At 41.8% G+C, this 23,802-nt stretch overlaps 1 protein-coding gene and 1 long non-coding RNA gene across 15 annotated transcripts in view; one reads left to right on the top strand and one right to left on the bottom strand.

Annotated features, from left to right (window-relative positions):
- The window catches only part of LOC129555812 (uncharacterized), a 41,167-nt gene extending 35,640 nt beyond the window's left edge, over window positions 1-5,527 (bottom strand). For both annotated transcript variants that reach the window (XR_008685816.2, XR_016038729.1), the window contains exon 1: window positions 5,179-5,527. This is a non-coding gene — a long non-coding RNA (uncharacterized LOC129555812). The remainder of the gene's footprint in view (window positions 1-5,178) is intronic.
- Window positions 1-11,518, top strand: part of ANK3 (ankyrin 3) — a 765,692-nt gene extending 754,174 nt beyond the window's left edge. For all 13 annotated transcript variants that reach the window (XM_088841902.1, XM_088841899.1, XM_088841900.1 and 10 more), the window contains one exon: window positions 10,102-11,518. The gene's annotated coding sequence lies outside the window, so the exon portion shown is untranslated. The remainder of the gene's footprint in view (window positions 1-10,101) is intronic.
- The last annotated feature ends 12,284 nt before the right edge of the window (window positions 11,519-23,802 follow it).

Here is a 23,802-nt window from a genome sequence, read left to right as displayed (position 1 = left end):
CCCCTTTACCCTTAGCATGTGACACACTGTTTTTGTGATTAAGAAGTCCCACATTTAAGACGTTATCCTAATACAACTCAGCCATAAAAAAGAACGAAATAATGTCATTTGCTGCAACATGGATGGACTTGGAGATCATCACACTAAGGTGAACAGGGAAAGACGTATCACTTATATGTGACATCTTAAGAAAATAAAAAATACAATGAACTTACTTCCAAGACAGAAAGAGATTCACAGACATGTAAAACATGCATATGGTTATAAAAGGGAAAACAGGGGTGAGGGAAGGAGAAATTAGGAGATTGGAATTGATACACTACTATATATAAAATAATCAGCCAGAGCCTACTGTATAATACAGGGAACTATACTCAATATTTTGTAATAACATATAAGAGAATCTGAATAATAGACATGTGTGTGTATACATACATATAAAATCACTCTGCTGTACATCTGAAATTAACACAACATTGTAATCAACTTTCCTTCAGTAAAAAAAAATACATACATATATAAATTGAAAAAAGACATTATCCCAAGCATTGCTACTCATTTGAGGACATATAACTACAGTCTAGACCAAGAGGCAAACATGACTGTAAACAACACACGTCAAAATACAGAGCTATAATAAAAGATATAAACAAATTGCTAGGAGAAATCACTGGAAGATGTAACAAACTCCAATGGAGGATAGCTTGCAAAGCTTCTTGGAAGTGCATATTTAAAGTAGCTTCTGAAGACAGAGTAGGATTTAAGACTGGGCAGTCCAGTACTCTTGCTTGGAAAATCCCATGGATGGAGGAGCCTGGTGGGCTGCAGTCCATGGGGTCACTAAGAGTCGGACACGACTAGGTGACTTCACTTTCACCTTTCACTTGCATGCATTGGAGAAGGAAATGGCAACCCACTCCAGTGTTCTTGCCTAGAGAATCCCAGGGATGGGGGAGCCTGGTGGGCTGCCATCTATGGGGTCACACAGAGTCAGACACGACTGAAGCAACTTAGCAGCAGCAGCAGTGTGATGATATGTGCTATGCTCGCGACTGTGGCCTTCATCCTAGAGACAGTAGGGTCCCACTGGAAGTGTTGTGGTGGGAGAATAATACAGTCAGATGGGAGTTAGGTAACCCTAGCAGTAGGAAACGGAGTTAGTGAGAGGAGAGTTTGAATACAAGGAACTCAGTTAGGAGACACAATGAGGGCCTGAACCCAGGCAGAAGAGAACAGAAAGCTGAGGGCAGATGTGAGGAACATTTTAGAAATGTAACAACCAGATTAACTCTACAGAGGGAGTGAGACTGTGAACGTGTGTGTAGTCACTAACAAAAATATAGACCCTAAGAGGAGAAAAATAAAATTCAAGATTGAAATAGGTCAATCTGTAGTGCTTCAGTATTTGTCAGTAATGAGGAAGAGAAATGTAGGCTAATGATCTAATGTGGTACAGAAATGGCCTGAGTGAATATAAACCGCAGGCTTACTAGCTGTGTAAGCTTGACTAACCTATTTAACTTCTCTGCCTTAATTTCTTGGCCTTTATTAGGATAAGAGTAACATATCTCATAGAGTTGTTGCTAGAATTAAATGAGTTACTCTATGTAAATCACTTAAAATAGTGACTGGCAAGCCCATAGTAAGCACTCAGCTATTATTGTTAAGTCGTGTTAAGAGAAGAGGGGTCAGGGATATAAATTAGGAGTTTGGGATTAACATATACACTACTATATATAAAATGCTGGCCACCCACTCCAGTATTCTTGCCTCAAAATCCCCACGGACAGAGGAATGTGGTGGGCTACAGTTCATGTGGTCATAAGGAGTTGGACAGGACTGAGCAACTAAACAACAGAAACAATATATATAAAACAGGTAAACAACAAGGACCTACTCTGTAGCACAGATGCAGATACTCAGTATCTTGTCATCACTATACTGGAGAAGGGAATGGCAAACCACTTCGGCATTCTTGCCTTGAGAAGCCCATGAACATGTATGAAAAGGCAAAAAGATATGACACTGAAAGATGAACACCCTAGGTCGGTACGTGTCCAATATGCTACTGGAGAAGAGCAGAGAAATAGCTCCAGAAGGAATGAAGAGGCTGGGCCGAAGCAGAAACAACGCCCAGTTGTGGATGTGTCTGGTGGTGAAAATAGAGTCTGATGCTGTAAAGAACAATATTGCATAGGCACCTGGAATGTTAGATCCATGAATCAAGTTTAACTGGAAGTGGTCAACAGGAGATGGCAAGAGTGAACAACATTTTAGGAATCAGTGAAATAAAATGGATGGAAATGGGTGAATTTAATTTAGATAACCATTATATCTACTACTGTGGGCGAGAATCCCTTAGAAGAAATGGAGTAGCCCTCACAGTAACGATAGAGTCCAAAATACACTGCCAGGGTGCAGTCTCAAAAACAACAGAACGATCTTGATTCATTTCCAAGGAAAACCATTCAGTATTACAGTAATCTAAATCTATCCTCCAGTCACTAGTACTGAAGAAGATGAAGTTGAATGGTTCTATGAAGACCTACATGATCTTCTAGAACTAACACCAAAACAAAAAAGAAGTCCTTTTCATCATAGAGGAGTGGAATGCAGAAGTAGGAAGTCAAGAGATACCTGGAGTAACAGGCAAATTTGGAGTACAAAATGAAGCAGGGCAAAGGCTAACAGAGTTTTGCCAAAAGACACACTGGTCATAACAAACACCCTCTTGCAATAACACAAGAAACAACTTTACACATGGACATCACCACATGGTGAGTACCAAAATCAGATCGACTATGTTCTTTGCAATCGAAGACGGAGACATTCTATACAGTCAGCAAAAAGAAGACCGGGAGTTGACTGAGGCTCAGATCACCAACTCCTTATTGCAAAATTCAGATTTAAATTGAAGAAAGTAGGGAAAACCACCAGGTCATTCTGGTATGACCTAAATCATCCCTTAGGATTATACAGTGGAAGTGACAAATAAATTCAAGAGATTGAATCCAATAGAGTACCTGAAGTACGATGAGGATCATAATATTGTGCAGGAAGCGGTGACCAAAACCATCCCTAAGAAAAAGAAATGCAACAAGGAAAAATGGTTGTCTGAAGAGGCCTTACAAATAGCCAAGAAAAGAAGAGAAACAAAAGGCAAAAAGGAAAGATATACCCATCTGAATGCAGAGTTTCAAATTGCAAGGAGAGATAAGAAAGCCTTCTTCAGTGAATAATGCAAAGAAATAGAGGAAAACAGTAAAATGTAAAAGACTAGAGATCTCTTCAAGAAAATTAGAGATACCAAGGAAATATTTCATGGAAAGATGGGCACAATAAAGGACAGAGATAGTATGGACCTAAAATAAGCAGAAGATATTAAGAAGAGGTGGCAAGAATGCACAGAAGAACTGTACAAAAAAGGTCTTAATGACCCAGATAACCACAATAGTGTGCTCACTCACCTAGAGCCAAACATCGTGGAGTGCGAAGTCAAGTGAGCCTTAGGAAGCATTACTATGAACAAAAGCTAATGGATGTGATGGAATTTCAGCTGAGTTATTTCAAATCCTAAAGGTTGATGCTGTGAAAGTGCTGCACTCAATATGTCAACAAATTTGGAAGACCCAGCAGTGGGTGGCCACGGGACTGGAAAAGGTCAGTTTTCATTCCAGTCCCAAGGAAGGGCAATGCCAAATAATGTTCAAACTACCACACAATTGCACTCATTTCACATGCCAGCAAGGTAATGCTCAAGATCCTACAAGCTAGGCTGCAACAGTATGTGAACCAAGAACTTCCAGATCTACAAGCTGGATTTAAAATGGGCAGAGGAACCAAAGATTAAATTGCCAACATTCACTGGATCATAGAGAAAGCAAGGGAGTTCCACAAAAACATCTACTTCTTCTTCACTGACTATGTGAAAGTCTTTGCCTGTGTGAATCACAACAAACTGGAAAATTCTGAAAGATATGGGCATGCAAGACCACCTTAGCTGCCTCCTAGGAAACCTGTATGCAGGTCAAGAGGCAACAGTTAGAATATTACATGGCACAACAGACTGGTTCCAGATTAGGAAAGGCATACGTCAAGGCTGTATGTTGTCACCCTGCTTATTTAACTTATATGCAGAGTACATCATGCGAAGTGCTGGGCTGGATGAAGCACAAGCTGGAATCAAGACTGTTGGAGAAATATCAATAACCTCAGATATGCAGATGACACCACCCTTATGGCAGAAAGCGAAGAAGAACTAAAGAGCCTTTTGATGAAAGTGAAAGAGGAGAGTGAAAAATTTGGCTTAAAGCTCAACATTCAAAAAACTAAGATCACGGCATTCAGTCCCATCACTTCATGGCAAATAGATGGGGAAACACTGGAAACAGTGACAGACTTTATTTTCTTAGGCTCAAAAATAACTGCGGACAGTGACTGTAGCCATGAAATTAAAAGACACTTGCTCCTTGGAAGAAAGGCTATGACCAACCTAGATAGCATATTTAAAAGCAGAGACATCACTTTGATAACAAAGGTCCAGGTAGTCAAAGCTATGGTTTTTCCAGTAGTCATGTACAGATGTGAGAGTTGGGCCATAAAAAAGGCTGAGTTCTGAAGATCAATGCTTTCGAACTGTGGTGCTGGAGAAGACTCTTGACAGTCCCTTGGACTGCAAGGAGGTCCAACCAGTCAATCCTAAAGGAAATCAGCTCTGAATGTTCATTGGAAAGACTGATGCTGAAGCTCCAATATTTTGGCCACTTGATGCAAAGAACTGACTCATTGGAAAAGATCCTGATGCTGGGAAAGACTGAGGGCAGGAGGAGAAGGTGGCATAGAGGATGAGTTGGTTGGATGGCATCATCGACTCAACTGACGTGAGTTTGAGCAAACTCTGGGAGACAGTGAAGGACCAGGAAGCCTGGCGTGCTGCACACCATGGGGTCACAAAGATTTGGACACAACTGAGCAACTAAACAGCAACCTGTGTGTGTGTATATATATACATATATATAGGTATATGTGTGTTTGTGTATATATATATACATATATATAAAGCACTTTGCTCTACACTTGAAACTAACACACATTGTAAATCAACTATACTTCAATTCTTAAAAAATGATGTAAATTTTTAAAAAAGAAAGGAGGTGAGAAGAGAGCCAAGAACAGCACCTGGAAGATCCTGCGTTTAGGAGGCCAGTGGGCTGAGCAGCAGCAGCCAGGTGTGCTAGAATACAGCAGTGGGAGAGGTCGGAACAGCATCGCTGAAATCCTCTGTGTGTCACACTGGTTTATGCTTCAGAACACTTTGTTATTTTGTATCACTTGTTTCTCATAGTATCCCAGGGAAACCAGTAGAACAGGTATTCTAATTCCTCTTTAATACAGACAGCAGAATCGATGAGGTTGTAGTTAATGACAGGAACGGATTTTAACTCCGACTTCCTGATTCTGCTTCCAGGAAATCAGAACTCTGGTATGAATTGCTTCACCCCAAATTCAGGACCCTTTCCTCCAGAATATTTTCCAGAATTCATCTGGAGTAGATAATGCTTTTATGTAGCATCGCTTTTCATCTTTCTTACCCTTTAAAAAAATCCCTAATTATCTAAAAGCAGGGCTCAATAGCCAGGTAGCTTGACTTCCAGTTCTGGCTCTCCCACACACTAAATGCACTGCCAGTATAATAGCCCTGTGACTCTGTTTCCTTATTTGTAAAATGGAAGAAATAGTACCTCATTGTTATTAGGATTAAACAAGCTAATCCACTTTAGAACAGTGCCTGGCACATGATAAACATTTAATAAAGATGACTATTTAGTTGCCCTATTAAGTTAACTATAAAACTTGAGCACTGTATTTTTCTTCCACTGCCAATATGTACATCACTACTTTCCCAATAATTTCTTTTTTTAAAACTGGCCCTGTTACCTCAGATGTTTTTTAATCAGAAGTCACTAGAAGAGAACAAACAAAAATTAGGTCCTGCTTATTGGTATTAGTTGAAGAACAAATCTACATAAACTGGGAATTATTTTTAAATTACACAATTAGCATTACATAAAGTAATTAGAATTAATGCTTAGGAAAAAATGTTCTTAGCCTCATGACTTCCTTAACAAGAGAGAAAAAGAGAAGGGAATGGAAGAGAGAAGTGGGTTAGGAAGAGATGAACTAGAATAACAAAGCCTTTGTTCTCAGTGGGCTATAGGGAAGGCATATCGGGAAAGGCTTTCTTTAAGGCATAACAGAGCTCAGTCTTTAAATGAGTAAGAGTTAGCCTGGAAAGGTGGATCTCACTAGGGAGAAGATAGCCCAGAGTTTCAAGAAGATGGCATTTGAAACACACTTAGAGGGTAAAGAGGAGTTAGAGATAAATGAAGATGGCAGCAGGGGATTACAGGTAGATACAAAATCATAAGCAAAGAAAAGAAACTGGAAACCAATTGGGATGATGACTGGCATGTAGTTTAGATTCTCTAGATTTTCCAAGTGTGATCTGTGGACCAGCAGTATCAGCATCACCCGGGAGTCTTATCAGAAACGCAGAAACTCCTGGCTCACCCTGACCTACTCAATCAGAACACACTTTTGAAGATCCCTGGGTAATAGGTATGCACTTTAAGCCTTGGGAAGCACTGCTTCAGAACATATTACTGGCTCTTAATCTGGGTGGAGCACTGGAATCATCTACAGGGTTTTTTTTTTTTTTTTAAGTTTTTATGCTGTGCGCCACCCAGCTGATATGGGATATGGCCTGGATACTGGGATTTTTTTAAATCTCCCCAGATAACTCTAATGTGTATCCAAGTTGGAGAACCAGTGGAGACTGTTAAACAGTGATTTTCAGTAGAGAGTATGGGCAGTAAGCATGAAAAGGTTTATTGTGCTGAACTGCAGAGAGCTAAAGGTGTACGGTGTGTGTGTGTGTGTGAGTGAGATGTTGCTGTTAATTTGTTTTTAGTTAGGTACTAGCGGTTAAGTACCACTATGCAGAGAGCTAAAGGTGTAGGGTGTGTGGGTGTGCATGTCTGATGTTGCTGTCAGTTTGTTTTTAGCTAGGCACTAGGGGTTAAGTACCACTATTACATGAACCTATAAAGGAAAGGTTGGTTTTAACCTAAATATATATTCCTGACTTGAAAATGTGATGAAGAAAGTAAAGCATTCATCTGTGAAATACAAACTGCCTTGAAAATCCAATGAATAGTTCTTTTTTGATATTTTAAATTTCTTAAAACAAATGTATACTGAAATAACTAAATAAAATGATTGGTTTTCTGAGTTGTTTTCCACTATATTTGGGTTTGAAAAGCATGAAAACCCAAAGACAGATTTCTAAATGCAAATGCTTCAAACTCAGATCCATTATTCAAACCCAGACACAGAAGGTGACTCAAATTCTAGTTCTGAAATGTCATCTTGAGGGAGCCTGCTCTTGCACCTTTCCATTAGATGGCGATCTCATCACAGTTTATACAGACTGTCACTATTGTATAACAACCCAGAGTCACTCAGCCAAGATGCTTATGCTTTTCGTGTAACACTGTCTTTGGCATATGCTTTTGTCCAATGAATAACATTCTTACACCCTATGTGGTTGGGGCCTATACACCCTGACTGTGTGACCAAGAACAAGACAGATATAAAAGGGGAAGTAACACTCAACTTTTTAAACGATCATTCACATTATACCCGAATATAAATAGGTGTAAGTAATAGATTTTTTTTTTAAAGTATAGAAACGTATCCACTATTTCTAGCAAGACAGTGTTTGCTTGCATGGAGGTGATAAGAGAAAGACCTTGCTTCTTACTGCAAGATTAGTGGGAAGCTGGATTGGTTTTTGGAAGATTAGGCCAAACAGAGCTGGACTGGGTTGTAGTGATGATTACATAGCTGTATACATTTATTATTAACCTATATTTACAATAGATAAACTATATGGTATATAAATTCTGTATCAGTTAAGCTGTAAAAAGTTGAGGGGGGCAGAGTTCAATTAGAAGAAAATTGCTGAGAAGTTTCCCTAAGAAAACAAAGTGAGATCACTGGAGTAACATTATCATAGAACCATCTTAGCCTGGTGCCTGGAAGATTAGGAATAGACAGTAAAGGCAGAGGTGAGAAAATCCTGATCTTCTTACTCTACATGCACACTCTCTGGAAAACGGCCTGCTCAGATGACTCACTTTCCTTCTCTGAAACTGCTGCAGAGTCATGGGTGTGGGGCAGGTGTTCAAATCACCCCAGAAGGAATTGACACTTTGATGTTCTTGGCTCCAAGCATTAGTGACCTGGGGCATGGAGGTCAGTAGGCTCTTAATACAAAAAAGGAAGGCAGAACCATAGCGGGGCAGACAGAGGAAGTACTGCACTAAAATGTTTACAGAACCCCAGGATATTCCATCTAAAGGCAAAGAGACTTGTCTGGGGTACATAAATAACCTCAAGGTCACTGAGAACAATCTTAAACCCCAACAGAAGCAGAATTCTAAAGGTTCTCCTGAACCAGCAGAAATAGTCTGTGGCATGTATGTGAATGAATAGGGTTGTTCCCAAAATTAATCTCGCCTGACTCGCCTTTTCTCTAGGGGCTATGTCTTGTTCTCAGGCAGGCACTCAGGTCTGTCATCTTTTCACACTGAGCAGGAGGAATGGACATATGCAGGAAGAACTTTGTGTTGTGGAGGAGATGTTCCTACCAAGAACAATTCTGCATAGGAGTATGAAAACCTCTGGCAAAGGAGGTCAATTTATTTTGATGTATTAAGACTGGTTATAAAACATTGATACTTTATGCAGGTATAATCAGATAGGACAAGATGTTCTCAGTGGAGCCTCCGTAAAAAATCTCAAATAAAATTAATCGCTTACTCCTTGGAAGGAAAGTTATGACCAACCTAGATAGCATATTAAAAAGCAGAGACATTACTTTGCCAACCAAGGTGTGTCTAGTCAAGGCTATGGTTTTTCCCGTGGTCATGTATGGATGTGAGAGTTGGACTGTGAAGAAAGCTGATCGCCAAAGAATTGATGCTTTTGAACTGTGGTGCTGGAGAAGACTCTTGAGAGTCCCTTGGACTGCAAGGAGATCCAATCAGTCCATTCTAAAGGAGATCGATCCTGGGTGTTCACTGGAAGGACTGATGCTAAAGCTGAAACTCCAATACTTTGGCCACCTCATGCAACGAGTTGACTCACTGGAAAAGAGTCTGATGCTAGGAGGGATTGGGGGCGGAAGGAGACGGAGACGACAGAGAATGAGATGGCTGGATGGCATCACCGACTCGATGCACATGAGTTTGAGTGAACTCCGGGAGTTGGTGATGGACAGGGAGGCCTGGCGTGCTGTGATTCATGGGGTCACAGAGTCAGACACGACTGAGCGACTGAACTGAACTGAACTGATCCTGTCCTGACTGATGTGAGTCAGGAGAAAAAAAAATATTCTTTGCAATGGCATAAAATAGTCATGAATTTTAATTTGCATATGGAAAAGCAATTTCATAGTAACCAAAGTAATGAGACTGTTTTCCCATTATGAAGGGTAGCATTTTGTGGGGTGAGAGACTTAGCATAAAACAAATAGGCATGATTCAGGAGCTCCATCCTGACTCTGTATCCCTGGTCCTGTGTGCCCTTAAAAACCCCATACATTTTGATGGAAATCTCAAGAGCACTACTGTCAGCCTCTTTATTTCACAGATAAGACCGAGGTCCAGAGGTCTGCCAATGCTTTCCCCAGTACCTGAGTGAGTGACCTGAGCAACAGAGACAGAACCAGAAGAACTCAATCCCCGAAACCCCTAATACAGAAAGCAACGTTCTGTGGAGGGCCCAGGGTCGCCCAGAGAAGGTCACTGCCTTCTAAGAGCTTTCCAGCACACTTCAGGGCTTTGTCCTCTGACACATCTAGCAAATCACCTCAGTCAAAAGCATGTTAAACCACCCCATTAGGAAGTTGAGGGCCCCCATTCTCTAAGGCTTTTCTGTTGAATGGCAAGGGAGACTTCAGCAACTTCTTTAAATAAGGTGGGGGGCAGGCACTGGAAAGAAAGCTAAACTCAACACCTATTGTTTCTCTTTCCACAGGACCCTGTGTTTTTACTGCCAGTATTGAGAAATCATGGAAGTTGTCAGCAGGAAGTAAAAATTTACAGAGAAGGGTGTATGTGTTTGCCGCTTCCACACATTAATGGCATGATTTTTTTTTAATGCAAAAAGAAAAAGAAAAAAAACCACCCACATTTTAATTTAGCATGAGCCAATTTACAGAGCATGGAAATTCACTTTCATTCCCAGGATTGGCACGTATGCAATTAGCAATGCAGTGTATATACAAGAAGCCATGCTGTTAACAGTTTATCTCAAGTAATTTGGTGTCATTTATAAAAGGAAGAAATTTCTGCCGCCAGAAGGGACAGAAGGAGAAGGAGATGGAATGATCAAATCATGGAGAAACACTAAAATTACTAAATCCACAACAGCTCGCCTTATTTTTCTTGGACCCAAACTGTCAGGGTATAAACACTATTTGTTTCTTTTTTAAAACATCTATAGTTTTGCTGTAAATAATAACACTGTATAAATTCTAACAGAAAAATAGAATAAATGTTGATAAGGCACTGCCTCTTAGAACACAAACAGAATATTGCAAATGCATTTAACATAATAGGGGTCTCAAGTGACTTCACCCTAGAAGAGGGAGGAGGAGTAATGGGTGGGGGGATCTTCACTGATTCTTGTATATTAGCAATTATAATGTTTGTATATGCAAAACTGCTAGCTTGATTTTAAAAAAAAACAAATCTTTAAAATCTGCTGCAAATTTAAATAATTCCCCAAATGAGGAATTCTGTAGTTCTGTGAAAAAAATTTTTCTTCAGAATACTAATATTTTGATGCATGTGTATCACCTTATTTTGATTAAATCTTTTCCAATTTTGCAAACACTACAGTATACTGCAACACAGAAGATTTTATCTGTAAACACAAAGCCCTTCATCTAATATTTGTTGCTATTGCCAATTTTTCAATGAAATGATCTAAAAATGAAAAAAAAAAAAACCTATACAGTAGTTGCTTTAGGGGGAGGGGGGTGCTGTTAGTGCTTAAAAGGGTAATGCTTGCCGCTTTAGAGGTGGATGGTGCTCAAAAGAGGCCCCCATCAGGGGTGTTTTAAATGGACTGAACAGAAATTCTTAGCTAGTAGAATGGCAGCACGCTGTAAAATTACTCCTGTATCGTGTACTGGCTATAAGATGTAGACACCTTTCAGTAAGCCAATCATTTGTAACCATTCTCACCATGTCATATTAGGTTAATAAGGCTGCTGTGTTTTAAAGGGCATTTTTATTTGGGTTTTGGTGAAATTCTTTAATTTGTTGATTATATTCATATAAAATCAGCATTCATTGACACATAGCTCTAATGACATATGTATGAAAAACCATACACTGGATGACCTAGTCGATTATTTAAGCAAAAATAAATTGTGTTAAACTCTTCACCTATCTGTGCTCTAAAGTGTCCTGTGTTCTCTGGCAAAAGGTAACTCTCTTAACTCCTTGTCACGTGGCCACAGTTGTCCTCTTCACCAGCATTCATTGTGCTGCTGCCTCTGATCACTAAAGAGACAGTCCTCAGTGTTCATTCATGCCCTGCCAACTCCCAACTTAACACAAATTCTCTGCATTTCACGGAGAAGCCAAAAATTAGACGGACTGACAAGTGATCTTTGCCCACATCTGGTTTGAGCTGCCCCCCAAAGGTGGAGAATTAACAGCTGTTAACAGCTGACATGTCCAGAAGTTGTAAAAGAGCACCTCCAGGAACCATCCAGACACCATAGGCTTGTAGCCCATAAAGCAATTGTTTTAAAGTTGACATTCACTGTTGGTGCTTGTAAGCTGGGAGATTTCACCCAAATTTCTAACTTCTCTGGAAAAGCATGATTTGCAACCATAGGCTTCATTGCCAGAAGGCAGCAGGCTGCTGCCCCTGCCCTCTCCAGCCAGGCCGTTGGTCTCTTCTTAGACCATGAGCCCTGACTGGCCTCGTAGGAGTTGAAGTCTGTGATCAGATGCGACAGGACAAGCTCAACAAGGGCAGAGACCGTGGCTGCTTTAATTCTTATTCTAGTCCAGAGCCTGGCATACAGTAATAGTAGTAGTAGCAACTGGGATCGTGACTGCTAAAACTGGAACACTCACGATATGCCAGATAAGTATGTTGCCTTCATTAACTCAGTGCTCATAACTACTTTATGAGTAGATACTATCTTTGATAGTAATAGTCCCTGTATAAATATTCAATGGGTGCTTAGAGCCATTCAGCAATGTCACAGGCTGCCTGTCGTTTAGGATTATTGCCAAATGGGATGTTGTTCCCAATTGGGTTTCAATATAAACGCAGAACACATGTATAGGGAATCACTGTGCATAAAGATTGAGGCCAGACTGCATTTGCATAGTCTCCCAAATAAAAAGGTATTTATTTGGCACAATTACCCCTGCACCAAAATCATCTACCATGAGCAAACCAAGACCCCTGACAGATTTTTTTAAACTTGCCCCCAAAGCCTGTCTTTGTAAAACCAAACTATCCTAGCTTCCCATTTAAGTGTTATGAATTTCTGACTCACAGTCCTTGACAGATATTTATCCTAAACTAGAAATCCAATGAAGTGTACTTATCTACGTATTAAATGGCTGTTACATTATGTTTGTATACCTGAAAACTTGACTTTAGAGACACGTGATGGGCTAAACTTCAGGTCAAGCAAAAGTTCATAAATTTACTCAAAATGAAAAGTATCCAAAGTAGGATAATCAAGATTTTACTTGCATATATATGTGTATATGTATATATTTATATATGTATGCATGGATTGAATGCGGGCATACGTCATATACAGTCTTCAGCCTGCTGGCTTATAAAAATGTATTTTAGCTTTTCCTTGATTTATATTGCTGTAAAAAAAATGAACTGTGACTGATAGATTCCTGATATTTGCTGTGTTTTTCAATTTTATATTCCTACCAAATCCCTGAGTTTCTTAAATTTAAATGTATTATCATTATTGTATTGCCAAGATATGGCACTATACTGTGCAGGGTTATTTCACCATTTCTAAGAAGGATCTACTGAACACATAAGGAGCCAGCCATCTATTAATAAATTCTGCCTTGGCATCCTGATGTTCCACCATATTCATTTTGGTATCATCCTAGGGTCCCATCAAGACATGTTTTTTTTCCAGGGCAAATAAACCAACAAACAAACAAAAGTTGTTTGCTTGCCTTTATTATTATGATGAGCATCAGGTCATGTTCAGCTGTACAACAGGGATATACGAGCAGCCCAGAAATAAAACTCAGGAATGATAACTCATCCTGTGAGTTTCTGAAGAAGCCAGTGATCTAAATGCTAACCTCCTATCTGGATGACTGTGGGTATTCTTCATTTTTTAAAGAGGTCCTGGCACATTAAAAGGTATGTGGTTTCCAAGTCACATGGCATTGCTTCTCTCTTTCATTAATTAATGAACCAACAGTCCAGAAGTAAATATTTCCAGCACTGGGATTTGAGTTCTTTCAATAACAGAGACAAAATGTTATCTGGCTAACCATGCATGAATACAAAATAAATCTAAAAAACAAAAACAGTGGACTCTGATGAGCATTCTTAGTAACAGGCCCAATAACTTTCACTTTTTAAACAATTAAATGCAGAGAGTTTAATGCAGAGCAAAAAGAAATTCATCATTATAGCTGCCACACTCGATGCTGACAGTTACGAATAGTAAGGACAACTAGATGAGCCTGCAGTGAAGAAATTTTATTCTTTATTCCTTGGTGCTTCCTGAGTTAAGGAATAAACATCCTGAGGGGTGCATTTGCAAAGGACATCCTCAGATTCCTTGCCGGTTCCCAAGGAGTTCCAAAGCACAATAGAGATGAATATCCTCAGATGGTTCTAAAGGAGTGAGAGGAACCACTAGGCCACAGGGGGTACCCCAGAAGCAAGAACTATTAGACTCTTTCCCAGGAACACTTTGGAACATCGTGCTGACACCCCAGAAAAACAAGTGATCTCCTTACTTAATTTCCCCTGCCATCCTCAACTGTCACCTTTCTCCCAACATCTAACTCAGGCAAGGGTGTAATTCTGACCGCTGGGAGGGAATGATGATTTGCCAGCTTTTCAAGAGTTTCAGCCTGTGAGGCATACCACGAGGTCCTCACACCACACTGCACATAGTCTGAAGGGAGGGACTTTGTTTTGTTCTCTGCTGTATCCACAGAACCTAGAATTCTGCCTGACACCTCGTACAGAGGTGCTCAGTAAATATGCCTTGAGTATATAAATGAGCCTATCAACAAATGTCAGAAGGCAAAGAACAGTAAATAGGAAATGTTACTCTGGGAACAACCTCGTGAACCACTTTCTTTACAGGCACAAGCAACTTGTGAATCAAAGGAAAGAACTGTTGTTGATCCTAATATGGACTGACTGTGTCACCATCCTGCAATAGCCCTGTCCAGTTGCATAATCCCCATGTTAGTCACAAACTCTTAAATAATTGGATTTTACCTCATAAGCAAATAGCACATCAGTCACACTGCTGAATCAAGCATCTTTCCCACAGCCCTGGGCCATAGTCCCCATGTTCATCACTAACGGGCCACTGGAAACCACTCGAGAGAGTGGAGAACACATGATGAACCATCATCTCTATGAAAAAAGTCAGCTGGTTCTCCTCTCTTTAAAACAAAAATGTTTAAAAGTCTGAATCCCTCAAGAGTTCCACCTCAATGTTGTTGAGTGTTAGGCTTGTAAAGGACCAGAGGTCCAGAAATGAAACTCAAGAAATTTCTGGACCAAACCCAGCCAACAGCAATGTTTTGTTTGGACCACAAAAAGCTTGAGGGAAGAAAAAAAAAGCCAAGATCTTTTAAATATCAGGAGCTTGTAGATGAAAAGTGGAGTTCATCCTCTTTTTAAAATCTGAAGAGGTGGCAGTGCTGTTTCTGAAATGCCTGAGGATGACAATCAGGTAGGGCAGAAACACACCTGCCTTCGGACAAGCTTGTGTTTTACTGTTCACCACAGTCCTTCCTTTCCCTGTGGCTTCTCAGACTCAATCTACTTATTCAAGAAGGTGAGCTGATGAGACCCTGTTTAGATTCTTCCTTCTTTACTGGAAGCCAAACATCTACCTTATTTTCATCCTGCCTCTCTTGGGGCCAAGAATAAGATGGAATCAAGGAATGAGTGACCGGGAAGAGGAACATGAATCACGTGGCTCTCCAGATCCATCCATCCATCTCATTCAACAACATGTATTCACCACCTGCCACTTCTCAAGTGCTCTCCTGGGGACAGGATACATCCATTTCCTGCCCACTGCCTTCAAGACGAGGAGGACATAAACAGCTTCTCCGTGAAATCTAAATCTAGGGCTCTTAAGGACAAGAAACCCTGGAATGACTTGTGGAAACAAAGCTGCTGCAGCCCGTCCTCAACACTGTGCTGGAGAACAGGGCAAGCCATGAAGGAAGGAGAGGAACCACCCAGGCTTCTGAGGGTAGCTCCCGTGCTTCCAAAGAACACCTGCTCTTCACAGTGAGGTGAAACTGAAGCCCAAGAGAAGTGTCAATTTCATTAGCAAACTTTAAAAGGTTTCAAAGGTATTTAAACAACTCCACAAAATAACACAAGCTGTCTTGCTTCCAAAGATTCTAGATTTAGGTGAAGACAGTTGAAACTTGCAACGCATGCTCAGTGTTCTTTACCTTCCTTATGTTAAGTCCCTCCTGATCGTGACCTCACAAGGCCTCCCCTGCTGATGCCAACTCACCCTGGCAGCTCAGGTGAACTAAATGAGCACCCCACAAGCAGCCAGCATTCAAGTCTACATCCTTGGTGGTTCCTCTGAACACACTGCACTTCAAGAACAAGGACTGTGTTTTCCACAGTCCCAAGAGCAGAGCAGGGTGCACCGAGGGTGTGACACATACTCAGCCGCACAGGCCTCATCACTTACTGTTCTTCATAACTGTCTCACCAGACTCCAGTGATGCTGTGAGACGCACTGACGGCTCAGTCTGGGCACACACACACTCCACCCACTGGAGTCAGCGCCCGAGTACAGTGGAGCAGAGCTGGAGCTGCCTCACAGCCTGGAATACTAGCACAGCCACCACAGTCGGTGGGCCTTTCAAGGTGGCGCTGAAAGCAAGTTAAATAAAGAGTATCCAAGGAAAAGCCTGAGAAACCTTCACCCACTCAAGGCCATGTGGGGAGGCAGTGTACTTTTCTTCATCCTCCCTTTCCTCCTGCTTCAATGCCAGTGACGCTCCGCAGAGACACTGCTCCTGGCCAGGTGCTAGAGTGAAGGTGATGTAGGGCAGAACCTCGGTCGACCCACAGAGGGCATGCAGTGTGACAGAAATAAACCTCTTTAGTCAGCCTCTGAGATTCTTCAGCCATTTGTTACTATAAGATTATCCACAGTCAATATACAAGTCACATAGAAGATGAAGGGGTGACGGGCACTGGGTAAGCCCATTCCCCTTCTCAGAGTCTTCCTTGTGGGAGTACAAGCTCAGCTCTGCAAGATATTCAAGGTTTTTTTTAATGTTGTCAGTTAATTCTGTTTTTTACCCAATACTATTATATAGATTGGGCTTCCAAGGTGGCTCAGTGGTAAAGAATCCGCCTGCCAAGCAGAAGACATGGGTTCAATCCCTGGGTCAGGAGGATCACCTGGAAAAGGGAATGGCAACCCACTCCAGTATTCTTGCCTGGAGAATTCCATGGACAGAGGAACCAGGCAGGCTACAGTCCATGGGGTTGCAAAACAGCTGGACACAACTGAGCAACTAAACTACCACAACAGTTGTGTAGACCAAACAAAACATGCCTGTGGCCCACCGGTCTTCAATCTCAGCCACCAGCTCTTGGCCTTTGCAGAATGAACACACACCTGGATCACAGTCTGCGCATCTACTGAGATGTGATTCTGACCTACACAGTCTGAAGCTGGTGAGCATAAGCAAATACCTGAATTCCTGAGTCAGCTAATGGATGGCTTTTCCAGCCTCACCTCATTAGAGCTGGGTTGTTCTTTAAGGAATGTTTCAAATGCTGAAATTCTCATTAGCGATCTGAAAAAGTCTCGACTTTTTTTTTAACCTACATTTTACTGGATTTTAGAAAAGAATTATTCTCTGTTGTCCACCTGGGCCAGATGTGGCTCTGCCCACCTCTATAACCACACCCTCCCATCCTGCCCTACTCTCTCACTACACTCCAGACCAGTGACAAAGCATAGTCCATGGAGTGGTCTTAGTCTGAGGATTTTTTTGTTGTTGTAATGAGATACCAAAAAAAAAAAACCCTATCCAGACTTTAAATTAACTATGTTACTAAGCATGTTCTTCACTGTAGTTAACTTTTTTTTTAATATAGTAAATCTTTTCTTGAGAAGGAAATGGTGCACAGACTTACAATCTGGTGCAAGTTCCCTGTCTTGTGGCAGACTGGTGCTCTGCATAGCACAGTTCTAGCCATACTGGCTTCCTCTCTGTTTCTCAAACAATGCCAAGTTCCTCCTCATCTCATTCCCATTTGTACTTACCCTCTGCCAGGGGAACTGTCATCTCAGTCTCCAAATGGCCCCTCCTCAGGCCTTCCCTGCACACCCTCTCCAAAGCAGCCTGACACCCACCCCGCAGTATTCTCCGACACGTCACTTTATTCCCTTCACAGCACTTATCACTAGAATCATCCATTTTATTCGTACACTCACTTACTGTTCGCTTTAGTCACTGCTATGCCCAAAGCCTCTGGCGCAAGCCTGGGACTATAGTAGGAACTCCACATTTGTTGAATAAATGAAGGAGGCATGAAAAGAAGCACAGCCCAGTATGGCTTAGGCCACATATCCGTGAGTGCTATGAACGCCAAGGAAAAAACAGCAGCATCTTCGGTGACTCACTGTCAAACATCAAAAAGATGTCACTTTTCTGGGAGGGCTGACGGGCTTCCACCCCCAGTGCAGACGTGCTGAGAAGCGCTTTAGAGCTCAACTCCCCCTCCACAGCCTCTTGTCGGAGCTTTGTTACTGTCAGGTTCGTAGTGGTGTTTTTCCATCTTGTGCCAAGGCCATGTGATGGGAAGGTTGTTAAAGTCATCTGGCATGTGTCACAGCATCAGAGCTTCAAATGACTCTTTGCATCACTCAAACACAGCCCAGCCCCTGCCAAACTGGTGCTCGAAAATGAGCCATCTTTCTGACTCAAACAAAAACCCTGCTGGTGGAACAGCAACGGAATAGACAGCCTGCATGTCTACATTTATAATGGCTGCAACTCTCTTCCCTGAGGGGGCCAACCTGTATCTGCAATCTCAATTCTCCTTTAGCTTCACAAGAGTCAAAAATCCAATGCTGCAGGGCTTGGTACAAGGCATTATAGAGTAGCAGGAACTGTGGAAAACTTGACAGCAGGTGCCCCAACGAAAACCACTCTAACAAAATATTAAAAGGCAAGAATGCAGGCCCAGAAACTGTAAGCTCTTCTGACATCTCAAGAGACATTTTGAAAATCTCTATGAGGAGATCAAGGTGGCGCATGGATGTAGATGAATATGGATATACATCAAATTCATCTCAAAAACAATTTAATTCATACTATGTCCAAGTCACTATCCTAGGTATCTATATCTAGGTATGTCCTAGGTATAGCTACACAGCAAAAGTAAGAAGGAGTAAGAGCTGGGACTCATGGACTCCAGAATCTTATCAGAAAACCAAGACATGCCTATAAATAGAACATAAGACAATATGGGAAGTGTTATATAATAAGTATATATGAACAAAGCACAACACAGTCCTGACACACAATAAATCCTACATGTGTTGGCTACCGTTGCTGATTGTATTACTACATTATCATTACAGTCATGATCTCAGGATTACTCTTGACCCAGTGAACTAGGCCTAGATGAGAGTCTTCGCATATTTTAGGTACTTAATAAACGGAACAAATGAATGCTTGGTGAAAGAGCAGCATTTGCATTGGGATTTGAAAAATAAGAAGGATTTTAACGTTGTGAAGGAAACAGGCCTAGGCAAAATGAACAAAGAAGCTAGAAGGATTAAGGCATCCAGAAGCATGAACAAAGTTTGTTCTGGTCAGAACTTGAGCAGAAGGAACAGAAGCACTAAGGAGAACCTAGAATGCTACTCAAGACTCCATGTGGGTCACAGTGGGCACTTGAACTCCAAATAAGGCCCACTCTGTGTAGCCTTCGAGATGCATCAACAACTCCTCAGGCAAAAGTGAAACTAGTTTTCCAAAGTGAAGTGAAGTCGCTCAGTCATGTCCGACTCTTAGCGACCCCATGGACTGCAGCCTACCAGGCTCCCCTGTCCATGGGATTTTCCAGGCAAGAGTACTGGAGTGGGGTGCCATTGTTAGTCCCAAATTTTAGGTATTGGAAATAGAGAACAGCGTTCTATGTGCTTACACGCTTTTATGTAGTTTACATCCTGCTGTACTAATTATATGACCTTGGGCATTATACTTAACCTTTATATTTCCCTGGTGGCTCAGACAGTAAAGCGTCTGCCTACAATGCAGGAGACTGGGGTTCGATCCCTGGGTCAGGAAGATCCTCTGGAGAAGGCAATGGCAACCCACTCCAGTACTCTTGCCTAGAAAATCCCATGGATGGAGGAGCCTGGTGGGCTACAGTCCATAGGGTCACAAAGAGTTGGATACGACTGAGTGACTTCACTTTCACTTTACTTTCACTTTGTATTTCTTCATCAGGAAAGTAGGGGTGATGGTTTTATCAACCACAAATGGTAGAAAGGAGATCATCCACATAAAGCACTTCAAAAAAGTCTCTGGTACGAAGTAAAATGCTCCATAAATGTTACCAACGTGTTTTGATTTGTGGTGATATTATTATATATGGAGAGGTAAAACAGAGGAAAATGTCTTACTTGGGTCTCTGTGGTTTGTGAGAAGAGGTGCTGATATGAGACCTGTGACACAATCTTTCACGCTCCAGGATGCTACCTGCTGCTTCATGCTCAAATGTGTAATCCAGTCAGCCCCCAGTGCCCACCAAGGTCTCAGGGCTCCAGCAGTCCCCCTCGCTCCCACCTCGCCCAGGACCAATAGGCCTCCATTCCCAGCACGGCCACCAAAAGGGAGCACCCTGTTCCGTCCTTACCACACAGCCCCACCCTTGTCCAAAGTTAGTCACTAACTCCTTCTCTAAGGAAGGAAGGTTCCCTCTTGACACAACAGTCTCCAATCTCATTCTTGTTTCTCCAAATCCACTTCCTCTGCTCCACGAGAAAAGAGAAGTGGGGTTTTTTTGTTGTTGTTCACAGAAGCATAAAATGTGTGGGCATCTGGGGTGAAGAGTGAAGGCTGACTCACGGGAAACCTGTACCCAGACACGATTTTTATAAGCTGGGCCCACAATTGTACCAACAAGTTAAAATAAAAAGATTTTTATTACTAGATGATTTAACTACCTCTGCATCATCCAAAACAGAACTAAAGTTCACAGCTTACCAAGTCATAAACGAGAACGAACTCCCTGCAAAAAAAATCAGATATTCAAAAGGAGGGCTGCCCCTTCTGTGTACAGGTTGGACAGGGATCCAAACCAGGAGGAACGGATGAGGGACAATGCTACACTAAGGATCCGGGATCACAGTCCAGAGTCAGGGCCACAGACCTGCGTGATCCCATGAGGACCCTGGGAGGCTCCTGAAAGCAATAACCCAGAGGCCAAGCTGAGTTGGCAACCAAGCAGTCGGGATAGAAGGTGAGTTAGGAAACCAGATTCAGGATTGTTGTCTACTGCCTTGCCTGTTGCCTAAGCCTATTTCTATTACCCTACCTTCAAATGTGGCATCTATCACTCCAGGGGCAACTTAAAGGCACCCCGTGCCTCAAACACAAGTCCCTTGCAAAGTACAAAGAACCTCAACAACACTGGTTGTTTTTAATGATATTGCCAATGAACAGTGAACAGTGGCTGATTCATCAGAAATCATTCAGAGCCTATTTGCTTTTCCCAAATGTCTGCTCTACTATCTTGACCAAGGAAGGAGGCAGTCTTAATTTCAAGGCATTGTTGCTTTTATTTCTTTGCTACTGTGTAGCCAATAGCAACTAGTAAGAGCAAAAGGCTCCAAAGACAATTTCTCTAGTTTTCCAGGCACTATAAATTTTCCTTGTTTTTTGTCTGTTTTTTTTTTAAAGTGATAAAATGTAAGTACTAGTTAAAGGGAACTTATCCTATTGTCATAAAATTCTCCTGCACAGCAAAGGAAACCATCAATAAGTGAAAAGACAGCCTAAGGAATAGGAGAAAATATTTGCAAACCATATACCTGACAAGTGGTTAATATCCAAAATACACACAAAAAAATCATAATTCAACAGCAAAAAACCAAACAATCCAACTTTTACATGGGGTATGGATGTGAGAGTTGGACTGTGAAGAAGGCTGATCACCGAAGAACTGATGCTTTTGAACTGTGGTGCTGGAGAAGACTCCTGAGAGTGCCTTGGACTGCAAGGAAATCCAACCAGTCCATTCTAAAGGAGATCAATCCTGGGTGTTCATTGGAAGGACTGATGCTAAAGCTGAAACTCCGATACTCTGGCCACTTCATGTGACGAGTTGACTCACTGGAAAAGAGTCTGATGCTGGGAGGGATTGGGGGCAGGAGGAGAAGGGGACAACAGAGAATGAGATGGCTGGATGACATCACGGACTCGATGGACATGAGTTTGAGTGAACTCTGGGAGTTGGTGATGGACAGGGAGGCCTGGCGTGCTGTGATTCACGGGGTCGCAAAGAGTCGGACATGACTGAGCAAATGAACTGAACTGAACTGAAAGATTTATATAGACATTTTTCCAAAGACAATTTACAAATGACTGATGAGTACATGAAAATATGGTCAACATCACTACTTATCAGGGAAATGCAAGTCAAAACTACAATGAGATATCACCTCAACATCTATCAGAATGGCTAATTAACAAAAAGACAAGGGCTAACAAGAGCTGTTGAGGATGTGGAGAAAAGGAAACCCTCACGCACTGTTAGTGGGAATGCAAATCGGTACAGCCACTGTGGACAACAGTACAGGGGTTCCTCAGAAAATTAAAAACAGAACTACCACATGACCCAGCAATTCCACTTCTGGGCAAGTATCTGAAAAACAATGAAAACACTAACTCAAAAAGGTATCTGTACCGATGTTCAATGCAGCACTGTTTACAATAGCCAAGATAGGGAACTAACCCAAGTGTCCACTGATGGATGAATGGATAAAGAAAAGTCACACACACACAATGGAATATTATTCAACTATAAAAAAGAAAGCAATCCTGCCATTTTGACAACATTGATGGACCTTGACAGCATTATGCTAAGAGAAATAAGTCAGATGGAGAAAGATAAATACGATTTCAATTATATCTGAAATCTAAAAAATGGGAAAAAACCAAGCTCATAAATACAGAGAATAGAAACCAAGCTCATAAATATAGAGAATAGACTAGCGGTTGTCAGAGGTCAAGTGGGGGCTGGGGGAACACAGGCGAAGTCTGTCAAAAAGTACAAACTTCCAGTTATAAAATAAGTCCAGGGGATGTAGAATACACGATGGAGACTATAGTAACCACTACTGAACTTCCTGGTGGCTCAGGAGGTAAAGCATCTGCCTATTACACGGGAGACCCAGGTTTGATCCCTGGATCGAAAAGATCCCCTGGAGAAGGAAATGGCAACCCAGTCCAGTATTCTTGCCTGGAAAATCCCATGGACAGAGGAGCATGGTAGGCTACAGCCCATGGGGTCACAAAGAGTCGGACATGACTAAGCAACTTCACCTCACTGTATGTATATTTGAAAGTTGCTAAAAGAATAGATCTTAAAAAGTTCTTCTCACAAGAAAAAAAAAATTGTACCCATGTATGGTGATGGATGGGCTTCGTAGGTGGCATCAGTGGTAAAGAACCTGCCTGCTAATGCAGCAGATATAGGAGACGCAGGTTCGATCTCTGGGTCAGGAAGATCCCCTGGAGGAGGACACAGCAACCCACTCCAGTATTCCTGCCTGGAGAACCCCATAGACAGAGGAGCCTGGTGGGCTACAGTCTATAGAGTCAGACACAACTGAAGCAACTTGCCACGCATACATGGTGATGGATGTCTTCTTGTCGTCATCGTTGCTTCTGTCTTAATCGCTAAGTCATGTCCAACTCTTTTTTGTGACCCCATGGACTTAGCCCGCCAGGCTCCTCTATCCATGGGATTTCCCAGGCAAGAATACTGGAGTAGGTTGCCATCTCCTTCTCCAGGGGATCTTCGAACCCATACCTCCTGCTTAGCAGGCAGATTCTTTACCACCGTACCACCTTGGAACCCCGAAGGATGTTTACTAGACTTTTTTTTTTACTTGACTTATTGTAGGGACCATTTTGCAATAAATACAAATATTAAATCACTATGCTGTGTACTTGAAACTAATATAGTCCTTTCTGTCAATCATATCTCAAAAAAGAAAAAAATTCTCCTGAAGACATCAGGCAAGTAGTGGCAGTATGGAAAAGTGAAACGGGCACAGGCTTCTCAGTGTGACAGACCTGGGTTCACATTCTGACTCTCTGCGACCTTGCGCAAATTATCTTTCCATATGTAGAAGGGATACTAACCCCTCCTGGCAAGGGTGTTTGAGGATTT

The sequence above is a fragment of the Moschus berezovskii genome, chromosome 12, assembly GCF_049115385.1.
Source record: "Moschus berezovskii isolate FMDL1 chromosome 12, NW_MosBer_1.0, whole genome shotgun sequence".
Classification (NCBI taxonomy): Eukaryota; Metazoa; Chordata; class Mammalia; order Artiodactyla; family Moschidae; genus Moschus; species Moschus berezovskii.
The sequence above is the reverse complement of the archived record's forward strand: the minus strand, read 5'-3'. Positions and strand labels throughout refer to the sequence as shown.